General features: G+C 41.4%; 1 pseudogene; it reads left to right on the top strand.

Moving 5' to 3' along the window:
* Positions 1-6,401: 6,401 nt before the first annotated feature.
* LOC135518428 (transcription factor 4-like) overlaps positions 6,402-25,253 on the top strand; it is a 158,788-nt pseudogene continuing 139,936 nt past the window's right edge.

The raw sequence follows: 25,253 nt of genomic DNA on the forward strand, positions 1-25,253 counted from the left end.
TGGTTCCAAGTTATATTATAGTGGTTCCAAGTAATATTATAGTTGTTCCAAGTTATATTATGGTGGTTCCAAGTTCTAATTTAGTGGTTCCAATTTCTATTTTAGTGGTTCCATGTTCTATTGTGGTTGTTCAAAGTTCTATTGTGGTGGTTCCACGTTCTATTGTGGTGGTTCCAAGTTATATTATAGTGGTTCCAAGTTATATTATAGTGGTCCCTAGTTCTATTGTGGTGGTTCCACGTTCTATTGTGGTGGTTCCAAGTTATATTATAGTGGTTCCAAGTTCTATTGTAGTGGTTCCAAGTTCTGTTGTGGTGATTCCATGTTCTATTGTGGTGGTTCCAAGTTATATTATTTTGGTTCCATGATATATTATAGTGGTTCCAAGTTATATTATAGTGGTTCCAAGTTATAATTTGGTGGTTCCAAGTTCTATTTTAGTGGTTCCATGTTCTATTGTGGTGGTTCAAAGTTCTTTTGTGGTGGTTCCAAGTTATATTATAGTGGTTCCAAGTTCTATTGTGGTGGTTCCAAGTTCTATTGTGGTGGTTCCAAATTTTATTGTGGTGGTTCCAAGTGATATTATAGTGGTTCCAAGTAATATTATAGTGGTCCCAAGTTCTATTGTGGTGGTTCCACATTCTATTGCGTTGTTTCCAAATTATATTATAGTGGTTCCAAGTTATATTATAGTGGTTCCAAGTTCTATTGTGGTTCCAAGTTCTTTTATAGTGGTTCCAAGTTCTATTGTGGTGGTTCCAAGTTCTATTGTGGTGGTTCCACATTCTATTGTGGTGGTTCCAAGTTATATTATAGTGGTTCCAAGCTATGTTATAGTGGTCCCAAGTTCTATTGTGGTGGTTCCACGTTCTATTGTGGTGTTTCCAAGTTATATTATATTGGTTCCAAGTTCTATTGTGGTGGTTCCAAGTTCTATTGTGGTGGTTCCACGTTCTATTGTGGTGGTTCCAAGTTATATTATAGTGGTTCCAAGTAATATTATAGTGGTCCCAAGTTCTATTGTGGTGGTTCCACGTTCTATTGTGGTGTTTCCAAGTTATATTATAGTGGTTCCAAGTTCTATTGTGGTTCCAAGTTCTATTATAGTGGTTCCAAGTAATATTATAGTGGTCCCAAGTTCTATTGTGGTGGTTCCACGTTCTATTGTGGTGGTTCCAAGTTATATTATTTTGGTTCCATGATATATTATAGTGGTTCCAAGTTATATTATAGTGGTTCCAAGTTATAATTTGGTGGTTCCAAGTTCTATTATAGTGGTTCCAAGTTCTATTATAGTGGTCTAAGTTCTATTAAAGTTGTTCCAAGTTCTATTGTAGTGGTTCCAAGTTCTATTTTAGTGGTTCCATGTTCTATTGTGGTGGTTCAAAGTTATATTATAGTGGTTTCAAGTTATATTATAGTGGTTCCAAGTTCTATTGTGGTGGTTCCAAGTTGTAGTATAGTGGTTCCAAGTTCTATTGTGGTGGTTCCAAGTTCTATTGTGGTGGTTTCAAATTTTATAGTGGTGGTTCCAAGTTATATTATAGTGGTTCCAAGTAATATTATAGTGGTCCCAAGTTCTATTGTGGTGGTTCCACATTCTATTGCGGTGTTTCCAAATTATATTATAGTGGTTCCAAGTTATATTATAGTGGTTCCAAGTTCTATTGTGGTTCCAAGTTCTATTATAGTGGTTCCAAGTTCTATTGTGGTGGTTCCAAGTTCTAATGTGGTGGTTCCAAGTTCTAATGTGGTGGTTCCAAGTTATATTATAGTGGTTCCAAGTAATATTATAGTTGTTCCAAGTTATATTATGGTGGTTCCAAGTTCTAATTTAGTGGTTCCAATTTCTATTTTAGTGGTTCCATGTTCTATTGTGGTTGTTCAAAGTTCTATTGTGGTTGTTCAAAGTTCTATTGTGGTGGTTCCACGTTCTATTGTGGTGGTTCCAAGTTATATTATAGTGGTTCCAAGTTATATTATAGTGGTTCCAAGTTATATTATAGTGGTTCCAAGTTCTATTGTGGTGGTTCCAAGTTGTATTATAGTGGTTCCAAATTCTATTGTGGTGGTTCCACGTTCTTTTGTGGTGTTTCCAAGTTATATTATAGTGGTTCCAAGTTCTATTGTGGTTGTTCCAAGTTCTTTTGTGGTGGTTCCACATTCTATTGTGGTGGTTCCAAGTTGTTTTATAGTGGTTCCAAGTTCTTTTGTGGTGGTTCCAAGTTCTATTGTGGTGGTTCCACGTTCTATTGTGGTGGTTCCAAGTTATATTATAGTGGTTCCAAGTAATATTATAGTGGTCCCAAGTTCTATTGTGGTTCCAAGTTCTTTTATAGTGGTTCCAAGTTCTATTGTGGTGGTTCCAAGTTCTATTGTGGTGGTTCCACATTCTATTGTGGTGGTTCCAAGTTATATTATAGTGGTTCCAAGCTATATTATAGTGGTCCCAAGTTCTATTGTGGTGGTTCCACGTTCTATTGTGGTGTTTCCAAGTTATATTATATTGGTTCCAAGTTCTATTGTGGTGGTTCCAAGTTCTATTGTGGTGGTTCCACGTTCTATTGTGGTGGTTCCAAGTTATATTATAGTGGTTCCAAGTAATATTATAGTGGTCCCAAGTTCTATTGTGGTGGTTCCACGTTCTATTGTGGTGGTTCCAAGTTCTATTGTGGTGGTTCCACGTTCTATTGTGGTGGTTCCAAGTTCTATTATAGTGGTTCCAAGTTCTATTGTGGTTGTTCCAAGTTCTTTTGTGGTGGTTCCACGTTCTATTGTTGTGGTTCCAAGTTCTATTCTGATGGTTCCAAGTTATAATATAGTGGTTCCAAGTTATATTATGGTGGTTCCAAGTTCTATTGTGGTGGTTCCAAGTTATATTATGGTGGTTCCAAGTTCTATTGTGGTGGTTCCAAGTTATATTATTTTGGTTCCAAGATATATTATAGTGGTTCCAAGTTATATTATAGTGGTTCCAAGTTCTATTATAGTGGTCTAAGTTCTATTAAAGTTGTTCCATGTTCTATGGTGGTGGTTCCAAGTTATATTATAGTGGTTCCAGGTTCTATTGTGGTGGTTCCAAGTTGTATTATAGTGGTTCCAAGTTCTATTGTGGTGGTTCCACATTCTATTTTGGTGGTTCCACGTGCTATTGTGGTGGTTCCAAGTTATATTATAGTGGTTCCAAGTAATATTATAGTGGTCCCAAGTACTATTGTGGTGGTTTCAAGTTCTATTGTGGTGGTTCCAAGTTATATTATAGTGGTTCCAAGTTATATTATGGTGGTTCCAAGTTCTAATTTAGTGGTTCCAAGTTATATTATAGTGGTTCCAAGTTCTATTTTAGTGGTTCCATGTTCTATTGTGGTGGTTCAAAGTTCTATTGTGGTGGTTCCAAGTTCTATTGTAGTGGTTCCAAGTTCTATTTTAGTGGTTCCATGTTCTATTGTGGTGGTTCAAAGTTATATTGTGGTGGTTCCACATTCTATTGTGGTGGTTCCAAGTTATATTATAGTGGTTTCAAGTTATATTATAGTGGTTCCAAGTTCTATTGCGGTGGTTCCAAGTTGTATTATAGTGGTTCCAAGTTCTATTGTGGTGGTTCCAAGTTCTATTGTGGTGGTTCCAAATTTTATTGTGGTGGTTCCAAGTTATATTATAGTGGTTCCAAGTAATATTATAGTGGTCCCAAGTTCTATTGTGGTGGTTCCACATTCTATTGTGGTGTTTCCAAATTATATTATAGTGGTTCCAAGTTCTATTATAGTGGTTCCAAGTTCCATTGTGGTTCCAAGTTCTATTATAGTTGTTCCAAGTTATATTATGGTGGTTCCAAGTTCTAATTTAGTGGTTCCAAGTTCTATTTTAGTGGTTCCATGTTCTATTGTGGTTGTTCAAAGTTCTATTGTGGTGGTTCCACGTTCTTTTGTGGTGGTTCCAAGTTATATTATAGTGGTTCCAAGTTATATTATAGTGGTTCCAAGTTCTATTGTGGTTGTTCCAAGTTGTATTATAGTGGTTCCAAATTATATTGTGGTGGTTCCAAGTTCTATTGTGGTGGTTCCACGTTCTATTGTGGTGGTTCCAAGTTATATTATTGTGGTTCCAAGTTATATTATAGTGGTTCCAAGTTCTATTGTGGTGGTTCCAAGTTCTATTGTAGTGGTTCCAAGTTCTATTGTGGTGGTTCCAAGTTCTATTGTGGTGGTTCCACGTTCTATTGTGGTGGTTCCAAGTTCTATTCTGTTGGTTCCAAGTTCTATTGTGGTGGTTTGAAGTTATCTTCTGGTGGTTCCAAGTTATACTGTGGTGGTGCCACAGAGAGTGTGCAGGGCTGAGGTTGTTGCTGGTGTTCTGCTTCTGAAGGCTGTTTTGGTCTGTGAGAGTTTTGACTGGGTGAAGAGAGAGGCTCTGTGAAACTCCTAACATTGCCTCGTCATCGATCACCTCCCAACCAACTTTCTGCTTTTCCTGTGCGCAGGTGTAGCCTGCCAGGACTTATCTTTGGCTCCTCTCTTCTCATGCTGTTCCCTTTAGATTTTATACAAATAATGTATTTATATATCTTAGTTTTTTCTCACAATGGTTGTTGACCAAGCGGCTAGAAAGCAGCAGTAGTCTGTTCTCTTCCTCTCTCTCTCTTCCTCTCTCTCGCTCTCTCTCTCTCTCTTCCTCTCTCTTTCTTTCTTTCTCTCTTTCTCGCTCTCTCTCTCTCTGTCACTCTTTCTCTCTCTCTCTCTGTTACTCACTCTCTCTCTCTTTCTCTCTGTCTCGCTCTCTCTCTGTCTCTCACTCTCTCTCTCTTTCTCTCTCTCTCGCTTTCTCTCTCTCTCTCTCTCTTTCTCTCTGTCTCCCTTCTCTCTCTCTCTCACTCTCTCTTCTCTCTCTCCCTTCTCTTTCTCTCTCTCACTTTCTCTCTCTCGCTCTCTCTCTTGCTGTCTCTCTCTCTTTCTCTCTCTCTCGCTTTCTCTCTCTTTCTTCTCTTTCTCTCTCGCTCTCGCTCTCTCACTCTCTCTCTCTCTCTCTCTCTCTCTCTCTCCTCTCTTTCTCTTTTCTCTCTCTCTCTCTTCTTTCTCTTCTCTCTCCTTCTCTCTCTCTCTCTCTCTCTCACTCTCTCTTCTCTCTCTCTCCCTTCTCTCTATCGTCAAGTTCTCATGCTGCTGCTTGGCTGCTGCATGCAGCACAATGCTGGGAGCCAGCCAGCTCACCAGACAGATGGTTCAGTTATTAGATGTGCATCATACCATTCCCTTCATGACACTCGCTTTTTAATCAAATTAAAGCAAAAAGCTGGGAGTCTATTAACTGTGTTTGTATTCAACTCTATAATGGTCGTCTCTACTACTACTACTACTACCCTCTCTCTGTATATCTCTCTCTGTCTCTCTCTGTCTCTCTCTCTCTCTGTCTCTCTCTCTCGCTCTCTCTCTTTATCTCTCTCTCCCCTTCTCTCTCTCCCCGTCTCTCTCTGTCTCTCTCTCTCTTTCTCTCTCCCCCTCTCTCTCTCCCCCTCTCTCTGTCTCTCTCTCTCTGTCTCCTGTCTATATCTCTCTATCAACCCTCAACTCATAGCCTAGCCAATGTGTGTGTGTGTGTGTGTGTGTGTGTGTGTGTGTGTGTGTGTGTGTGTGTGTGTGTGTGTGTGTGTGTGTGTGTGTGTGTGTGTGTGTGTGTGTGTGTGTGTGTGTGTGTGTGTGTGTGTGTGTGTAACATGGCACAAAGAGCAGACTGTTAAGTGAGCTGCTGGTATATGAGGTACAGTGTGAAGGGAGATTACACAGTTAAAAAGGGGGCAGAAACAGTTGAATGAAAGCATGCAGTCATAAAAGCTGTGGATGGGAAAAGTTCATATTTGGTTCTCTTCAAAGGAGCCGATCTGCGTAGCTTCATGTGTGCAGGGATATCTATAGCTTCCAGATTTACTATGGAAAGATTAAAGTGTGTCGGCGTGTTTGAGAGAGCGAGATGTAGTGTTTGTGTGTGTGTGTGTGTGTGTGTGTGTGTGTGTGTGTGTGTGTGTGTGTGTGTGTGTGTGTGTGTGTGTGTGTGTGTGTGTGTGTGTGTGTGTGTGTGTGTGAGAGAGAGAGAGAGAGAGAGAGAGAGCGAGCGAGAGAGAGAGAGAGAGAGAAAGAGAGAGAGAGAGAGAGAGAAAGAGTGAGAGAGAGAGAGAGAGACGGGGAGAGTGAGAAGGGGAGAGAGAAATAAAGAGAGAGAGCGTGTGAGAAAGGGAGGAGTGAAAGGAAGGCCACATGAAGAAGGGAGAATCGAGTCAATCCCCCTCTCGTCCCTCCCCCCTCTCGTCCCTCCCCCTCTCGTCCCTCCCCCCTCTCTCTCTCGTCCCTCCCATCTCTCCTCCCCTCCTGTAGCCCGACGTCAGAAATGGTTTCTCCCTGCTTTGCATATCCACCATGCTTGGCCATATGGGAAAATGACACTGAAGGAATTGTTGTGAAAAAAAAAGGGGGACAGCGAGTTGGAAATAAAAGTTTGTTAGAGTGTTACTGAAGAGTGGGGCAGAACGACTAATTCAACCATGTATTGCGCGTATACCATCCCAGGAGTTACTGGAGGTTCCTTAATGTATTACTACAATGGAAAAGCGGTAAGTCTGTGTCTAACTGTAGTCGTCGACAGGCGGGGATCTAGGTGACATTTTATCAGCTTCTCTCAGGGATATGTAGGTCTCAGCCTGTCCATTTCATGCTAACGCTACTCTAAATTTGGGGATTTGTTGTTTGTATTTAATGTTTGCCTCGGCCGTTTTGTCTGTTTGAATCTGTTTAGAAAGAAACAAAAGGTTAAAGGGATAGAATATAGGCTGAGTTTTTACAGTGGATGACAGAGAGGTACTCTGATTTTGGACAGTTTAGAATGTGTACGTTTTCAGTAATCAGCATATAGTTAACCCAGGCTGGTCAGTCTAGTATATTAAATCTCTATATCTACATATTGTTAACCCAGGCTGGTCAGTCTAGTATATTAAATCTCTATATCTACATATTGTTAACCCAGGCTGGTCAGTCTAGTATATTAAAACTCTATATCTACATATTGTTAACCCAGGCTGGTCAGTCTAGTATATTAAATCTCTATATCTACATATTGTTAACCCAGGCTGGTCAGTCTAGTATATTAAATCTCTATATCTACATATTGTTAACGCTGGTCAGTCTAGTATATTAAACCTCTCTATATCTACATATAGTTAACGCTGGTCAGTCTAGTATATTAAACCTCTCTATATCTACATATAGTTAACGCTGGTCAGTCTAGTATATTAAACCTCTCTATATCTACATATTGTTAACGCTGGTCAGTCTAGTATATTAAACCTCTCTATATCTACATATTGTTAACGCTGGTCAGTCTAGTATATTAAACCTCTCTATATCTACATATTGTTAACGCTGGTCAGTCTAGTATATTAAACCTCTCTATTTCTACATATTGTTAACGCTGGTCAGTCTAGTATATTAAACCTCTCTATATCTACATATAGTTTACGCTGGTCAGTCTAGTATATTAAACCTCTCTATTTCTACATATTGTTAACGCTGGTCAGTCTGGTATATTAAACCTCTCTATTTCTACATATTGTTAACGCTGGTCAGTCTAGTATATTAAACCTCTCTATATCTACATATAGTTAACGCTGGTCAGTCTAGTATATTAAACCTCTCTATATCTACATATTGTTAACGCTGGTCAGTCTAGTATAATAAACCTCTCTATATCTACATATTGTTAACGCTGGTCAGTCTAGTATATTAAACCTCTCTATATCTCCATATAGTTAACGCTGGTCAGTCTAGTATATTAAACCTCTCTATATCTACATATTGTTAACACTGGTCAGTCTAGTATATTAAACCTCTCTATATCTACATATAGTTAACGCTGGTCAGTCTAGTATAATAAACCTCTCTATATCTACATATTGTTAACGCTGGTCGGTCTTTGCAGCTGTTTTGCATTGTAACACCGTTGTAGAGGATTCACTTGTTTTCAAAGATCTTAAATTCTTAAATGAGCTATAATGAAAATGCTGTAGAAAGGAGCCCAAAGGAACAGGGCTAATTTGACTAAATGTGATTTAGTATAAATCTACCGATGATATTCCTCAAAGGGACATGTGTAATACTGTTGTAGTTGCATGTAGAAGCCTATATTATGCATTGTATAAACATTATTGTAGTTGTTGTACTGTAGACAGTATTTTTATTTTTATTTTTATTCCAGATTCAGGGATTTAGATTTGTCTTTTGCTTTCATAAATGATAAAGAGGATTTCTGTGTAAATGTGACTTGACCCTGGTCATGTTCTGACAGACAGACACACGCATATGGGTTGTTATGGCCCCACACCTGTGAAATATCATGGCCTGGAAAAAAGGTTACAGAGGACAGAGAGAGAGAGAGAGAGAGAGAGAGAGAGAGAGAGAGAGAGAGAGAGAGAGAGAGAGAGAGAGAGAGAGAGAGAGAGAGAGAGAGAGAGAGAAAACAATGTTTGTTTGGTTCACAATGCTCCCTGTGTTGTGAGACGATATTCCAAAAAGAGATGAGAAGCGTGTGAAGGGTCAGTCTCTCTGTCCGTCCGTCCGTATGTCTGTCTTTCCTGAACTATGCTATGCAGCTCCTTAGCCTCTGATAATAATCAGTCAGGAAGGGAAGGTAAGAGTAGAGAATAGCAGGCCATCTGAGAGCAGTTAGACTAGCCAGCGCCTCACTGAAGGACCCTGTCTGTCCTCACGCTGCTGTGTCTCTCTAGCCACTGTCATCCACTGGTCACTGGTCCACTACAGAAGCTCATATCAACAAATCCACATGTCTGTTGAGTCTCCTCACAGTGTTCTCTACTGATGTAATGTCCTGTTTGTAATTAAGGCAATTTTGCATATGCATCCTTAAATCGTTTCTTTATGAGCTTTATAGCAGGAATATATTATTTAATTTATGATGATAACACGGAGACACCTGAAACCCCACCTCTTCAAGGAATACCTAGGATAGGATAAGTAATCCTTCTCACCCCCCCCCTTAATGACTTAGATGCACTATTGTAAAGTGGCTGTTCCACTGGATGTCAGAAGGTGAATTCACCAATTTGTAAGTCGCTCTGGATAAGAGCGTCTGCTAAATGACTTAAATGTAAAATGTAAACACATTTTAATGTAATATATTTTAAAATGTTTTTTTTTTTTACTACCATTATATTTATATTTTATTTGCATATTTATTATTTTTAATTATACATTTTTTTTTTATTTTGAGGCCAATTTTTGAATAGAGATTTTATTGTCCCTAAATAAAAAATAAAAAACTGAAATATGTATATATACACCAAGACAGAATTTGATAACCCCCCCAACCCCCCCACCCCACAGATAGCGTATAGAATATGCTTGGTATGGTGAATGCACATGCTTCGCCATGTGGGCCTGTTCAGAATGGAACATGTTTCTGATCGTTGCCCCAGTTTCCAGCTCCTGCTCCTCGCTGTATCCACACACATACAATGACCAACGGTTTGACGGATGAAGTTTCCCTCCTGCCGGACGAGTCCGTATGTTCCCGCCTGGGCCTTCTCCTCGCCGTGCCCAGGGGCGGGGGGGGGGGTGGTCAAGTTGGCAACGATGTGCCCCATTTATGCCCCGTTTTTATAAACACAGGGAAGTCTTTGTGCAGGAGCTCGGAGGCCGTACAAATTTTTTTTTTTGTGTGGATGATACGGTGAGCATTGTATACGGCGGGCCCTCGATGGCCGCTTTGTGCCACTCTTGATTCCGTGCCAAGCATTTTGCTGCATGGGGTTGTTTGTAGACGGATACTAAATAACACAGAAGAACGTTTGTCTTATGTCCCGAAACCCTATCGATAGGTGGCTTTGTTCCTGTTTTGTATTATGCCTTAAAAATAACCACAAAGGTTTCCGTTGTAGCGGCAGTGTGTGTCTAAGTCTCAGGCCCGAGAACGGTGACAGTGGGTTGTTGTCTGGGATTGGAGAGAGAGAAAGTAGAGCAGCCAGCCAGTGCTCCATGCTAGGCTTGGTGCTTGGTCCGAAGGAGCTGAGGAGAGGAGCAGCGTTGCAGACCGGCTGCCTAATGAGTCAACAAAAGAAGAAGTAAAACAAAAGGCCCCCCTCTCTCTCTCTCTATCTCTCTATCTCTCTCTCTCTCTCTCTCTCTCTCTCTCTCTCTCTCTCTCTCTCTCTCTCTCTATCTCTCTCTCTGTCTGTCTCTCTCTCTCTGTCTCTCTGTCTCTCTCTCTGTCTCTGTCTCTCTCTCTCTCTCTCTGTCTCTCTGTCTCTCTCTCAGTCTCTCTCTCTCTCTCTCTCAGTCTCTCTCTCTCTCTCTCTCTGTTTCTCTCTCTCTTTCAGTCTCTCTCTGTCTCTCTCTCTCTGTCTCTCTCTCTCTGTCTCTCTCTCTCTCAGTCTCTCTCTCTCTCTGTCTCTCTCTCTCTCTCTCATTCTCTCTCTCTGTCTCTCTCTCTCTCAGTCGCTCTCTCTCTCTCTCTCTCTCTCTCTCTCAGTCTCTCTCTCTCTCTCTCTCTCTCAGTCTCTCTCTCTCTCTCTCTCAGTCTCTCCCTCTCTCTCTCATTCTCTCTCTCTGTCTCTCTCTCTCAGTCGCTCTCTCTCTCTCCACAACCCAGTTTTAAACAGAGCTGCTGTTGCTGCCCAGTCTCTATTGTTATGCTAAGAGAAACATTTGAATATTTCTCTACCTTAATTAGCTTCATTGCAGAATCTAGTTAGGGTTAGTGCCAAATCTTTTACTACTAATTTGGAATTCATAAATAAATGTTTAAAAGTATAAAAATGTACAATTAAAATGTTTCCAATCACCATAAAATATTTTGGAATTTCATTACGGATTTCATCTTTACTTTATTTATCTTCTTAGATAATAAAATATTTTTACTTTTCATTGATTTGGAAAGAAGAGTGGATTTTTACTTCAATCAAAATGATTGATTGTAATATACTCATCTATTTTATAGAGATATGTTTTTATTATGTTCAGTGATTCTTATAATTTGGTTCACAATGTTGACATTTTTCACAATTATAATTAGTTAATAACATTGCTATTGTCAAAATGGTAAATTAATTTCTACACGCAGAAGTAATTTTCAACCGTAGTGTATTTCTGTGTGCGTTATAGAGTATTTTATTTGTTAACGAACCGTTTGTTAAGATGAAACATAGTCATGCTTTTCCGTTCTGCGGGCGCAGAACATGTGTCTATGCTGTTTGGCTGGAATTACAGCACAGGATGGTAGGCAGTTTGAACAGTTTATAAATAGATAGTTTGTGTGTGAAATCATCCAAACATTGTTTTCTAATGAGTTTACAGTGTAGCAGGCTTTGGAAGTTTGTCTGATCGTTCCTGTCGCTGTGTCTACTGTGTCCATAAGGCTTAGGTGTTGACTGTTCCATTTAATTCCAAATTTAACTTCCTCTGAGGAAACTTGTTTTCTGGAGTGGTTAATCAAACAATGAAACCACGTATATAGAAGACATTATGGAATGGAATGATTTTGGTTTAAACCTCTCTGTTTCACGGATCTACTTATTAACATCAAGCTCCGACCTCTTGTAGTGAAAACGTTTAATTGTACACACAAGATGTTTTGAGAGCAGGTGTTTGTTTTGTTGTTTAGTAGAATGTCAAATGGCGTTTCAGTATTTAATTAGTGCCAGTACTATATCATTATCTATCTGTCTCCTCCCCCCAAAAAGTGAAATGTTTCAGAATGTCATCCTAAATATTGATGGGAAACAGAAATAGTATGAATTGAAGAAATAAATATTACGATAGTTAATATTTCACTAATAGTATAATTAGCAAAATATATATTATGATAGTTAATATTTCACTAATAGTATAATTTGCAAAATAAATATTATGATAGTCACTTAATATTTCACTAATAGTATAATTTGCTAAATAAATATATTGATGTCAGTTGCTATTTAACTAATAGTATAATATGCAAAATAAAAATTATGATGGTCAGTTAATATTTCACGAATAGTATAAATTGCTTCCTGTTCTTTAGAACATGTTGAAGGAAAATATAAATTTGTCTAATAATCTAGCCTTTCATTTTAACACATGTATTTATCCTCCATCTTCTATAACACAGGACCATAGTGTATTTTAATTCCCGCGCTTTTCAACGCTTCACCATAGCGTCCGTTGGTAGTGTTGCCAGAACGTGATACGACACAGAGAAAGGGTCAGCCATCATCCATCTATTGATGATCCCCTCCATATGGATGAACCTGTCAGTCAGGGATGGGCCAGAGAGAGACACCCTTTAGAAGCATTCCTGGGATAACTGGGATTTCCACACAAAGCGGATGGGAAGTGATGGAGCAGCGTCCCAAATTGCACCCTATTCCCCATGGGCCCTGGTCAAAGTAGTACACCGTAGGGAATAGAGTGCTATTTGAGATACAGCCTGGGTCTTTCTGGTGATGGGAATTTGTCCGGTGACTGAGGCCTTGCCAGTTGGGTCAGGCTGATCAAACTGCAATCAGCATCAGGGCAGACTGACGGGCAAGCAGGCGTCTGGGCTGGCGAACTTCACAAGGTGGCATGGCTGTTGCCGGGTAACAGCAGGCACAGAGACTGGCAGATAGACTTCTGCTGCTAACAACCTGGGAAAGAGGAGAGGAGAGGAGAGGAGAGGAGAGGAGAGGAGAGGAGAGGAGAGAAGAGAAGAGGAGAGGAGAGGAGAGGAGAGGAGAGGAGAGGTGCCAGAGAGCCGGAGAGCCGGAGAGCCGGAGTGGAGCAGGAGAGGAGCAGGAGAGAAATAGAGGAGCCGGAGAGGAGAGAAATAGAGGAGCAGGAGAGGAGAGAAATAGAGCAGGAGAGGAGAGAAATAGAGGAGCAGGAGAGGAGAGAAATAGAGCAGGAGAGGAGAGGAGCAAGAGAGAAATAGAGGAGCCGGAAAGAAGAGGAGCAGGAAAGGAGAGGATCAGGAGAGGAAAGGAGAGAAGTGGAGCAGGAGAGCTCTTTTCCTCTCTGTTCACTCTCTGTGAGTGCTGGCCTCACCCCCTAATCTTGACTCTGGACAACGGTGTCACCGCCTCTACTCTACTCCATCCCGGGCCGAGATGGCGAACGACGTGACACAGTTTCTCTCTCGCTGTCTCTCTCTCTCTCTCTCTGCAGCAGGGGCCTGATTCTAAGGCCTGGCCTCTCATCATGGAAGTGAAAAGAGAGCTTTTGTCAACGGGGAGAAAATCCCATTGAAATAGGTCATCCCTAGCTGTGCTGGGCCGTGTGGGGCCTTGTGGGGCCGTGTGGGGCCGTGTGGGGCTGGGGCTCACAGACATATGTTGTGTAAGAGACAAATGATGCAAAACGCTGAGTAAAGTGTTTAACCCTCACCACATAGTCATTCTTCCCGTATTGATTGTTATGAGTATAATAGTGTAATCGTGTAATAGTGTTATAGTGTTATAGTGTAATAGTGTTATAGTGTAATAGAGTTATAGTGTTATAGTGTAATAGTGTAATAGTGTAATAGTGTTATAGTGTTATAGTGTAATAGTGTTATAGTGTAATAGAGTTATAGTGGTATAGTGTAACAGTGTTATAGTGTAATAGTGTTATAGTGTAAAGGTGTTATAGTGTAATAGAGTTATAGTGTAATAGTGTTATAGTGTAATAGAGTTACAGTGTAATAGTGTTATAGTGTAATAGAGTTATAGTGTTGTTATAGTGTTGTTATTGTGTTATAATGTAATAGTGTTATAGTATTATAGTGTTATAATGTAATAGTGTTATAGTGTTATAGAGCTATAGTGTTATAGTGTTGTTATAGTGTTATAGTGCTATAGTGTAATAGTGTTATAGTGTAATAGAGTTATAGGGTAATAGTGTTATAGTGTAATAGAGTTATAGTGTTATAGAGTTATAGTGTTATAGTGTTGTTATAGTGTTATAGTGTTATAATGTAATAGTGTTATAGTGTTATAGAGTTATAGTGTTATAGTGTTGTTATAGTGTTATAGGGTTATAGTGTAATAGTGTTATAGTGTAATAGAGTTATAGGGTAATAGTGTTATAGTGTAATAGAGTTATAGTGTTATAGAGTTATAGTGTTATAGTGTTGTTATAGTGTTATAGTGTTATAGTGTAATAGTATAATTGTGTTATAGTGTTATAGTGTAATAATGTAATTGTGTTATAGTGTAATAGTGTTATAGTGTTATAGTGTAATAGTGTAATAGTGTAATTGTGTTATAGTGTAATAGTGTAATAGAGTTATAGTGTTATAGTGTAATAGTGTTATAGTGTAATAGTGTTATAGTGTTATAGTGTAAAAGTGTTATAGTGTTATAGTGTTATAGAGTAATAGTGTAATAGAGTTATAGTGTAATAGTGTTATAGTGTTATAGTGTAATAGTGTTATAGTGTTATAGTGTAAAAGTGTAATTGTGTTATAGTGTTATAGTGTAATTGTGTTATAGTGTAATAGTGTAATAGTGTAATAGTGTAATTGTGTTATAGTGTAATAGTGTAATAGTGTTATATAACATTAGTTATATATATATATATAATATATATTACATTAGTTATATATATATATAATATATTACATTCGTTATATATAATATATTACATTAGTTATATATATATATATATATATAATATATTACATTAGTTATATATATATATATAATATATTACATTAGTTATATATAATATATTACATTAGTTATATATACATTTAATATTACATAAGTTGTATATATATATAATATATTACATTAGTTATATATATAATATATATTACATTAGTTATATATATAATATATTACATTAGTTATATATATATATATATAATATATTACATTAGTTATATATATATATATATATTACATTAGTTATATATATATATATATACTAATGTAATATATTATATATATATATATATATATATAACTAATGTAATATATTATATATATATAACTAATGTAATAATTACATTAGTTATATATATATATATATATATATATATATATATATTACATTAGTTATATATATAATATATTACATAAGTTGTATATATATATATATAATATATTACTTTAGTTATATATATTATATATATTACATTAGTTATATATATATATAATATATTACATTAGTTATATATATATATATAATATATTATATTAGTTATATATATGATGTATTACATTAGTTATATATATATATTACATTAGTTATACATATAATATATTACATTATTTCTATATATATATAATATTACATTAGTTATATAGATAATATATTACATTTGTTTTATTTGATAACTTTATTATTTAATTCCAAGTCATCATCTGATCTCTATAGAGCTGTTGTCTGACAACATCACTATTTTAGTAGTTCTTTAATGTCAATAAGACATACTGCTCTGACTGCTGAATACTAACTAGCAGGCACTTATATCATGTATTTTCAGGTAGAGATTCCTAGTGAAGCAACTCCTCTCTCTTCCTCTCATCACCCTTTCTGTCTTTTCTGTCTTTTCTCCCTCTCGGGTCTACCGCACACAGACCGGTCGAAGTAGGCGCGCAATGTATTATGGTCATTGCGGTTAATTACCATGTTTTCTGTGCTTGTCTATGTAGAGTATTGGCCTGTTCGGAACTACAACTGCCGACTGCATCGTACAGTTCTGGCTTGATCTTCAAACTGAGCATCGACGTCACAGAAAGAAAGAAAACAAAAAACAAAAAAAATGGAATTCAAAGAATTGAACAAATGTCCGGTTAATTAAATGTTTAATGACCGACAATTGGGTTAATCGCCCAGCACTAGAGTGTTATACGTATATTTGAGTCTTCTATAGGGGATTTTGGTGGGACAGGATTTGAACCATTTAACCAGTGTATACTGTTTCATTTTTTGGGGGTCTAGATATAGATTATAATAGATTGCATTAATTAGAAAATAATCTGGAATTTGCATTGATCCTTCATCTGCTGCAAGTACATCTTTATGTTCAGCAGGTCTCTGACACTATGGAGCAGGGTCTCTTCACCAGCTGAAATTTACATTTACATTTACATTTAAGTCATTTAGCAGACGCTCTTATCCAGAGCGACTTACAAATTGGTGAATTCACCTTCTGACATCAGTGGAACAGCCACTTTACAATAGTGCATCTAAATCATTTAAGGGGGGGGGGGGGGGTGAGAAGGATTGCTTTATCCTATCCTATGTATTCCTTGAAGAGGTGGGGTTTCAGGTGTCTCCGGAAGGTGGTGAAATTGTGTTGGTGGTTCAGGACAATGTCTATGCTGGCCTGTTGGAGACCCGCTGGGACAGTTCCTGATCAGTGCATGTAGTGTGTCTGTATGTATGAGTGTGTAGTGTTGGCTGTGTGTGTGTGTGTGTGTGTGTGTGTGTGTGTGTGTGTGTGTGTGTGTGTGTGTGTGTGTGTGTGTGTGTGTGTGTGTGTGTGTGTGTGTGTGTGTGTGTGTGTGTGGAATAGAAGCAGCTTTTCCTCTTCTCTTGTCCTGTGTGTCTTCCTTCTGTGTTGATCAGAAGGACCTGAATGAACTGGCTGTGGTCCCCAGGCCCTACACACCCCTCCATACACCAGCCCCGGCCTCACCCGCAGCCCTAGCTTTACCACCCTCCAGTCCATACACCCTCCAGTCCACATACCCTCCAGTCCATACACCCTCCAGTCCATTCACCCTCCAGTCCATTCACCCTCCAGTCCATCTCCTCCAGTCCAATCACCCTCCAGTCCATTCCATATCTCCTCCAGTCCATACCCTCCAGTCCATATCCCCTCCAGTCCACCCTCCAGTCATCCTCCAGTCCATACACCCTCCAGTCCAGTCCATACACCCTCCAGTCCATATCCCCTCCAGTCCATATCTCCTCCAGTCCATTCACCCTCCAGTCCATATCCCCTCCAGTCCATTCTCCTCCAGTCCATCCCTCCAGTCCCTCCAGTCCACCCTCCAGTCCCTACCCTCCAGTCCATACACCCTCCAGTCCATATACCCTCCAATCCATTCAACCTCCAGTCCATATCCCCTCCAGTCCATATCTCCTCCAGTCCATATCCCCTCCAGTCCATATCTCCTCCAGTCCATACACCCTCCAGTCCATATCCCCTCCAGTCCATATCTCCTCCAGTCTCCAGTATCCCCTCCAGTCCATATCACCCTCCAGTCCATATCACCCTCCAGTCCATACACCCTCCAGTCCATATCCAGTCCATACCCTCCAGTCCATATACCCTCCAGTCCATATCCCCTCCAGTCCATACACCCTCCAGTCCATATACCCTCCAGTCCATATCCCCTCCAGTCCATACACCCTCCAGTCCATACACCCTCCAGTCCATATACCCTCCAGTCCATATCCCCTCCAGTCCATATCCCCTCCAGTCCATACACCCTCCAGTCCATATCCCCTCCAGTCCATATCCCCTCCAGTCCATATCCCCTCCAGTCCATACACCCTCCATCCCCTCCAGTCCATATATCCAGTCCTCCAGTCCATACACTCCAGTCCATATCCAGTCCATTCAGTCCATATACCCTCCAGTCCATATCCAGTCCATATCCCCTCCAGTCCATACACCCTCCAGTCCATATCTCCTCCTCCAGTCCATACACCCTCCAGTCCATATCCCCTCCAGTCCATATCCCCTCCAGTCCATTCACCCTCCAGTCCATATCCCCTCCAGTCCATATCTCCTCCAGTCCATATCCCCTCCAGTCCATATCTCCTCCAGTCCATACACCCTCCAGTCCATACACCCTCCAGTCCATATACCCTCCAGTCCCTATCCTCTCCAGTCCATACACCCTCCAGTCCATATACCCTCCAATCCATTCAACCTCCAGTCCATATCCCCTCCAGTCCATATCTCCTCCAGTCCATATCCCCTCCAGTCCATATCTCCTCCAGTCCATACACCCTCCAGTCCATATACCCTCCAGTCCATACACCCTCCAGTCCATACACCTTCCAGTCCATATCCCCTCCAGTCCATATCCCCTCCAGTCCATACACCCTCCAGTCCATACACCCTCCAGTCCATACACCCTCCAGTCCATACCTCCATGTCCAAGTCACCTCTCCAGTCCATATGCCAGTCCATATCAGCCTCCATACCCTTCCAGTCACCCACAGACAGAATCACTGATCTGTCTATGATTCCACTGGATGCTGAGTGCTCAGATATATTTATACTACTTTTCAAAGGGGCAGAAATAAGTGGACGAACTTAGAAAGGGAGGGGGGGAGTAATCATGTCTTTGATCTAGTACTGTTTTATTAGTACAACCTCCAGTCCAAATCTCCTCCAGTCCTGATTCCTCCAGAGCCTGTAGTCCTGAAGTCCAGATCCACATGTTCATCATTACACCCTCCAGTGTGTGTATGTGTGTGTGTGTGTCCAGTGTACACCCACCAGTGTCCATGTCCAGTCCATGTCCAGTCCATACACCCTCCAGTCCATGTGTGTCCAGTCCATATGTGTGTGTGTGTGTGTATGTGTCCAGTGTGTGTGTCCATACACCCTCCAGTGCAGGGTGCTGCTATGCTGCTAGACTGAACCAGGAGGCATGGATCTTAATACCAATTGTCATCAGAAGGATCAGTCCGGTGTGGACCGGAGTTTTTCCTCTTGATGTTTCTTCTGTTCTGTTACTGTACAGTCAGTCATGGAATATTACAGTATGTGTGATTCACTTATTTCTTTCCAAAACCATCATTTAGAAGGTGACCCTCCATGCGTACCCTCCAGTCCAAACCCTCCAGTCCTGGAGAGAGCCAGTCCATTCACCCCAGTCCATACACCTTCCAGTCCATACACACCCTGTCTGTCTCAGCCCAAAACCAGAGACGGTTGTGTTCTGTGTGAAGGGAAACGGTCCCAAACCCTCCAGTCCATACACCCTCCTGGGAGTGTAGGGCTACTGTTGTGTTCTGTGTGAAGGGAAACGGGAAACGGGAGTGTATGGCTACAGACAGTTGTGTTCTGTGTGAATGGAAATGGGAGTGTATGGCTACTGTTGTGTTCTGTGTGAAAGGGAAAGTGTGTGTGTGTGTGTGTGTGTGTGTGTGTGTGTGTGTGGCTACTGTTGTGTTCTGTGTGAAGGGAAACGGTGTGGAGTGTATGGCTACTGTTGTGTTCTGTGTGAGGGGCTGGGAGTGTATGGCTATGGTTGTGTTCTGTGTGAAGGAAGTGGGAGTGTATGGCTACTGTTGTGTTCTGTGTGAAGAGAAACGGGAGTGTATGGCTACTGTTGTGTTCTGTGTGAAAACCATCATTTAGGGAGTGTATGGCTACTGTTGTGTTCTGTGTGAAGGGAAATGGGAGTGTATGGCTACTGTTGTGTTCTGTGTGAAGAGAAACGGGAGTGATGGCTACTGTTGTGTTCTGTGTGAAGGGAAACGGTAAACGGGAGTGTATGGCTACTGTTGTGTTCTGTGTGAATGGAAATGGGAGTGTATGGCTACTGTTGTGTTCTGTGTGAAGGGAAATGGGAGTGTATGGCTACTGTTGTGTTCTGTGTGAAGGGAAACGGTAAACGGGAGTGTATGGCTACTGTTGTGTTCTGTGTGAAGGGAAAAATGGGAGTGTATGGCTACTGTTGTGTTCTGTGTGAAGGGAAACGGGAGTGTATGGCTACTGTTGTGTTCTGTGTGAAGGGAAACGGGAGTGTATGGCTACTGTTGTGTTCTGTGTGAAGGGAAACGGTAAACGGGAGTGTATGGCTACTGTTGTGTTCTGTGTGAAGGGAAACGGGAGTGTATGGCTACTGTTGTGTTCTGTGTGAAGGGAAACGGGAGTGTATGGCTACTGTTGTGTTCTGTGTGAAGGGAAACGGGAAACGGGAGTGTATAGCTACTGTTGTGTTCTGTGTGAAGGGAAATGGGAGTGTATGGCTACTGTTGTGTTCTGTGAAGGGAAACACTGTATGGCTACTGTTGTGTTCTGTGTGAAGGAAACGGGAAACCCTGAACACACTGTTGTGTTCCTGAAGCCTGAACACGGGAATGGTGTGAACCCTGAACACACTGATTCTCACCCGGCTGCCTGCCTTCCTGCTCCCACACGCTGTTCTCACCCTGAAAGCTGAACACACTGTTCTAACCCTGAAGTCTGAACACGCTGTACGAACCCTGAAGCCTGAACACACTGTTATAACCCTGAAGCCTGAACACACTGTTCTAACCCTGAACACTACTGTTCTAACCCTAACCCTGAACACGCTGTTCTAACCCTGAACACGCTGTTCTAACCCTGAAGCCTGAACACACTGTTATAACCCTGAAGCCTGAACACACTGTTATAACCCTGAAGCCTGAACACACTGTTCTAACCCTGAACACGCTGTTCTAACCCTGAACACGCTGTTCTAACCCTGAACACGCTGTTCTAACCCTGAAGCCTGAACACACTGTTCTAACCCTGAAGCCTGAACACGCTGTTCTCACCCTGAAGCCTGAACACACTGTTATAACCCTGAAGCCTGAACACGCTGTTCTAACCCTGAAGCCTGAACACGCTGTTCTCACCCTGAAGCCTGAACACGCTGTTCTAACCCTGAAGCCTGAACACGCTGTTCTCACCCTGAAGCCTGAACACACTGTTCTAACCCTGAAGCCTGAACACACTGTTCTAACCCTGAAGCCTGAACACGCTGTTCTCACCCTGAAGCCTGAACACGCTGTTCTCACCCTGAAGCCTGAACACACTGTTCTAACCCTGAAGCCTGAACACACTGTTCTAACCCTGAACACGCTGTTCTAACCCTGACGCCTGAACACACTGTTCTCACCCTGAAGCCTGAACACACTGTTCTAACCCTGAAGCCTGAACACACTGTTCTCACCCTGAAGCCTGAACACACTGTTCTAACCCTGAAGCCTGAACACGCTGTTCTCACCCTGAAGCCTGAACACACTGTTCTAACCCTGAAGCCTGAACACGCTGTTCTCACCCTGAAGCCTGAACACGCTGTTCTCACCCTGAAGCCTGAACACACTGTTCTAACCCTGAACACGCTGTTCTAACCTTGAAGCCTGAACACACTGTTCTAACCCTGAAGCCTGAACACACTGTTCTCACCCTGAAACCTGAACACACTGTTCTAACCCTGAAGCCTGAACACACTGTTCTAACCCTGAACACTACTGTTATAACCCTGAACACACTGTTCTAACCCTGAACACTACTGTTCTAACCCTGAAGCCTGAACACACTGTTCTAACCCTGAACACTACTGTTATAACCCTGAACACACTGTTCTAACCCTGAACACGCTGTTCTAACCCTGAAGCCTGAACACGCTGTTCTAACCCTGAAGCCTGAACACGCTGTTCTAACCCTGAAGCCTGAACACGCTGTTCTCACCCTGAAGCCTGAACACTACTGTTCTAACCCTGAAGCCTGAACACGCTGAGCTGAGGTGAGACATGACCATGTATGAGTTGCTGCCTGGCTTCCCATGTTGCAATTTGTAGCAAGCACTGAGGTTGATGTGGGATGGTGTTTGTAAGCAACAACAGCGATGGCCCGACGACAACGTCAACATCAACAACAACGCAAAGAGTGCTATGGAGGTTTCCAGTGGGGGGGAGGCTCTGGCATCTTTGCCCAGGTTAGGGACTTTGCCTGGGCCTCGCACGACCTAGTGGAACACATGGAGCAAGTCAAGTGATGTGTGTATCCTCATGCTTAGATGCTTGCAGTATGAGAAATGTTCTTTTCTGAAACGTTGTACTTTAGTGACTCTGGTCTCCACCCAATATCACACGGAACAGGTTCATGTGACTGAGGCTCCCTATGACCCACAATGCACTTCTTTTGACCAGGGCCTTATGGGTTATTTGAGACACTTCCTGTCTGTTTTGTATTGCCTCTCGCTCTCTCCCAAACCTTTTATCTCTTTATAATCAGAGAGGAGAGGAATCAAGCTTGTTTATCCCGGTTTGTCCTCGACCATCCCCCTTTTATGAAGATATTGTCCCCTTTTATCTTGCTGCGTTTTCCCCCTCTTCCCCTCATTCTCCAGATTCATATTCCAGAGGTTCCCGGAGGAGCTGTGGATAAACCATTCCAGATTTTTCCCTATCGCTACCCGTAATCCTTAAAAATGTATTTGGCACATCTAGTCCTCTGCTCCGCAGGCCCTTTGGTGTGGAAGTGGGGCGTTGGTGTTAGAGAGAGTGAGGTAAAGAGGGTGAGGAGGTTAGTAAGTGAGAATGAGCCGTCGATTTGTGAGTTTGTGGGGGTTTTGTGAGGCGGAAGAGGTTTTGTGAGGTGGTAGAGGTTTTGTGAGAGGTAGGGGGTTTTGTGAGGTTGTGGGGGTTTTGTGAGGTGGTAGAGGTTTTGCGAGGTGGAAGAGAATTTTGTGAGGTGGTAGAGGTTTTGTGAGAGGTAGGGGGTTTTGTGAGGTTGTGGGGGTTTTGTGGGGGTTTGTGAGGTTGTGGGGGTTTTGTGAGGTGGAAGAGGTTTTGTGATGTTGTGGGGGTTTTGTGAGAGGTAGGGGTTTTGTGAGGTTGTGGGGGTTTTGTGAGGTGGAAGAGGTTTTGTGAGGTTGTGGGGGTTTTGTGAGAGGTAGGGGGTTTTGTGAGGTTGTGGGGGTTTTGTGGGGGTTTTGTGGGGGTTTTGTGGGGGTTTTGTGAGGTGGAAGAGGTTTTGTGAGGTTGTGGGGGTTTTGTGAGGTTGTAGGGGGTTTTGTGAGGTTGTAGGGGGTTTTGTGAGGTTGTGTAGGAGGGTTTTGTGAGGTTGTAGAGGTTTTGAGAGGTTTTGTGAGGTGGTGGAGCATTAGTGTTAAGTCTGTGTAAGGTAGAAGACAAGGTTTTCTGGGTTATTGTGTGTTGGTGTGTGAGGTAGAAGACAAGGTTTTCTGGGTTATTGTGTGTTGGTGTGTGAGGTAGAAGACAAGGTTTTCTGGGTTATTGTGTGTTGGTGTGTGAGGTAGAAGACAAGGTTTTCTGGGTTATTGTGTGTTGGTGTGTGAGGTAGAAGACAAGGTTTTCTGGGTTATTGTGTGTTGGTGTGTGAGGTAGAAGACAAGGTTTTCTGGGTTATTGTGTGTTGGTGTGTGAGGTAGAAGACAAGGTTTTCTGGGTTATTGTGTGTTGGTGTGTGAGGTAGAAGACAAGGTTTTCTGGGTTATTATGTGTTGGTGTGTGAGGTAGCCCGGTTGGTGCATTGTGCTGAATACATAAGTTGATAGCTGTCAGCAGATCTTTCAGTGGACACCCTCCAGCCAATTACTGGGCTCTTCCCTACTGCATGGCTACGTCAACAACTACGTCAACAACCCAGCCCAGAACAGTGAAATACCGTAGCCATCTCAAACATAAAATACACTGAAAACACAAACAAACCGTCCACAATTATTCCCAACACATACTTACACAGTTTTTGTTTTAAAAACAATACTTTTTTTTTTTTGTAACACAAATCGTAAAAATGGTTAGACATTACAGCCATTGTTGCTCAGGTCACTTCCTGTTGTTCAAGGCCTGGTCTTGTCTTGTTTTAATCTAAATGATAAACATGGTCTGGATGGACAATGAGCTCATTGCTGTTCTGCTCTTTCCTGGTCGTGCACATGTGGACACAAGCATTTCTTTATATAGTTTTTTTACATATCATTACTCATCTATCACACGCTGTTCAACATCTGGCCATCTACCACATGCTAAACCAGAGATGACCAATCAGCTAGTTTTGTTACTAGGGTACAGCACACACACAGGGGGGTCTGAAATGATTGACACCAATGATAAAGATAGGAAATAATGACTATATAAAATTAATCATTAAAATAGTTAGCTATAGTGTATGATTTTTTTTTGTGGGGGGAGGGTTATTGTGAATACATTGTGAATAATGATGAGCGAGAAAGTTAAAGAGGGGTAAACCACCAAGACATTAAACCCCTTTTATTGGTAATGGTGAGAGGTTAGGGACCATACCCCCAAGACATTAAACCCCTGTTATTGGTAATGGTGAGAGGTTAGGGACCATACCCCCAAGACATTAAACCCCTGATATTGGTAATGGTGAGAGGTTAGGGACCATACCCCCAAGACATTAAACCCCTGATATTGGTAATGGTGAGAGGTTAGAGACCATACACCCAAGACATTAAACCCCTGATATTGGTAATGGTGAGAGGTTAGAGACCATACCCCCAAGACATTAAACCCCTGATATTGGTAATGGTGAGAGGTTAGAGACCATACCCCCAAGACATTAAACCCCTGATATTGGTAATGGTGAGAGGTTAGAGACCATACACCCAAGACATTAAACCCCTGTTATTGGTAATGGTGAGAGGTTAGAGACCATACCCCCAAGACATTAAACCCCTGATATTGGTAATGGTGAGAGGTTAGGGACCATACACCCAAGACATTAAACCCCTGTTATTGGTAATGGTGAGAGGTTAGAGACCATACACCCAAGACATTAAACCCTGTTATTGGTAATGGTGACATTATACACCCAAGACCTGTTATTGGTAATGGTGAGAGGTTAGAGACCATACCACCATTAAACCCTGTTATTGGTAATGGTGAGAGGTTAGGGACCAACCCCCAAGACATTAAACCCCTGTTATTGGTAATGGTGAGAGGTTAGAGACCATATCCCCAAGACATTAAACCCCTGTTATTGGTAATGGTGAGAGGTTAGGGACCATACCCCCAAGACATTAAACCCCTGTTATTGGTAATGGTGAGAGGTTAGGGACCATACCCCCAAGACATTAAACCCCTGTTATTGGTAATGGTGAGAGGTTAGAGACCATACCCCCAAGACATTAAACCCCTGTTATTGGTAATGGTGAGAGGTTAGAGACCATACACCCAAGACATTAAACCCCTGATATTGGTAATGGTGAGAGGTTAGGGACCATACCCCCAAGACATTAAACCCCTGTTATTGGTAATGGTGAGAGGTTAGAGACCATATCCCCAAGACATTAAACCCCTGTTATTGGTAATGGTGAGAGGTTAGGGACCATACCCCCAAGACATTAAACCCCTGTTATTGGTAATGGTGAGAGGTTAGGGACCATACCCCCAAGACATTAAACCCCTGTTATTGGTAATGGTGAGAGGTTAGAGACCATACCCCAAGACATTAAACCCCTGTTATTGGTAATGGTGAGAGGTTAGAGACCATACACCCAAGACATTAAACCCCTGTTATTGGTAATGGTGAGAGGTTAGCGT

This window comes from Oncorhynchus masou, chromosome 28 (genome assembly GCF_036934945.1).
Source record: "Oncorhynchus masou masou isolate Uvic2021 chromosome 28, UVic_Omas_1.1, whole genome shotgun sequence".
NCBI lineage: Eukaryota > Metazoa > Chordata > Actinopteri > Salmoniformes > Salmonidae > Oncorhynchus > Oncorhynchus masou.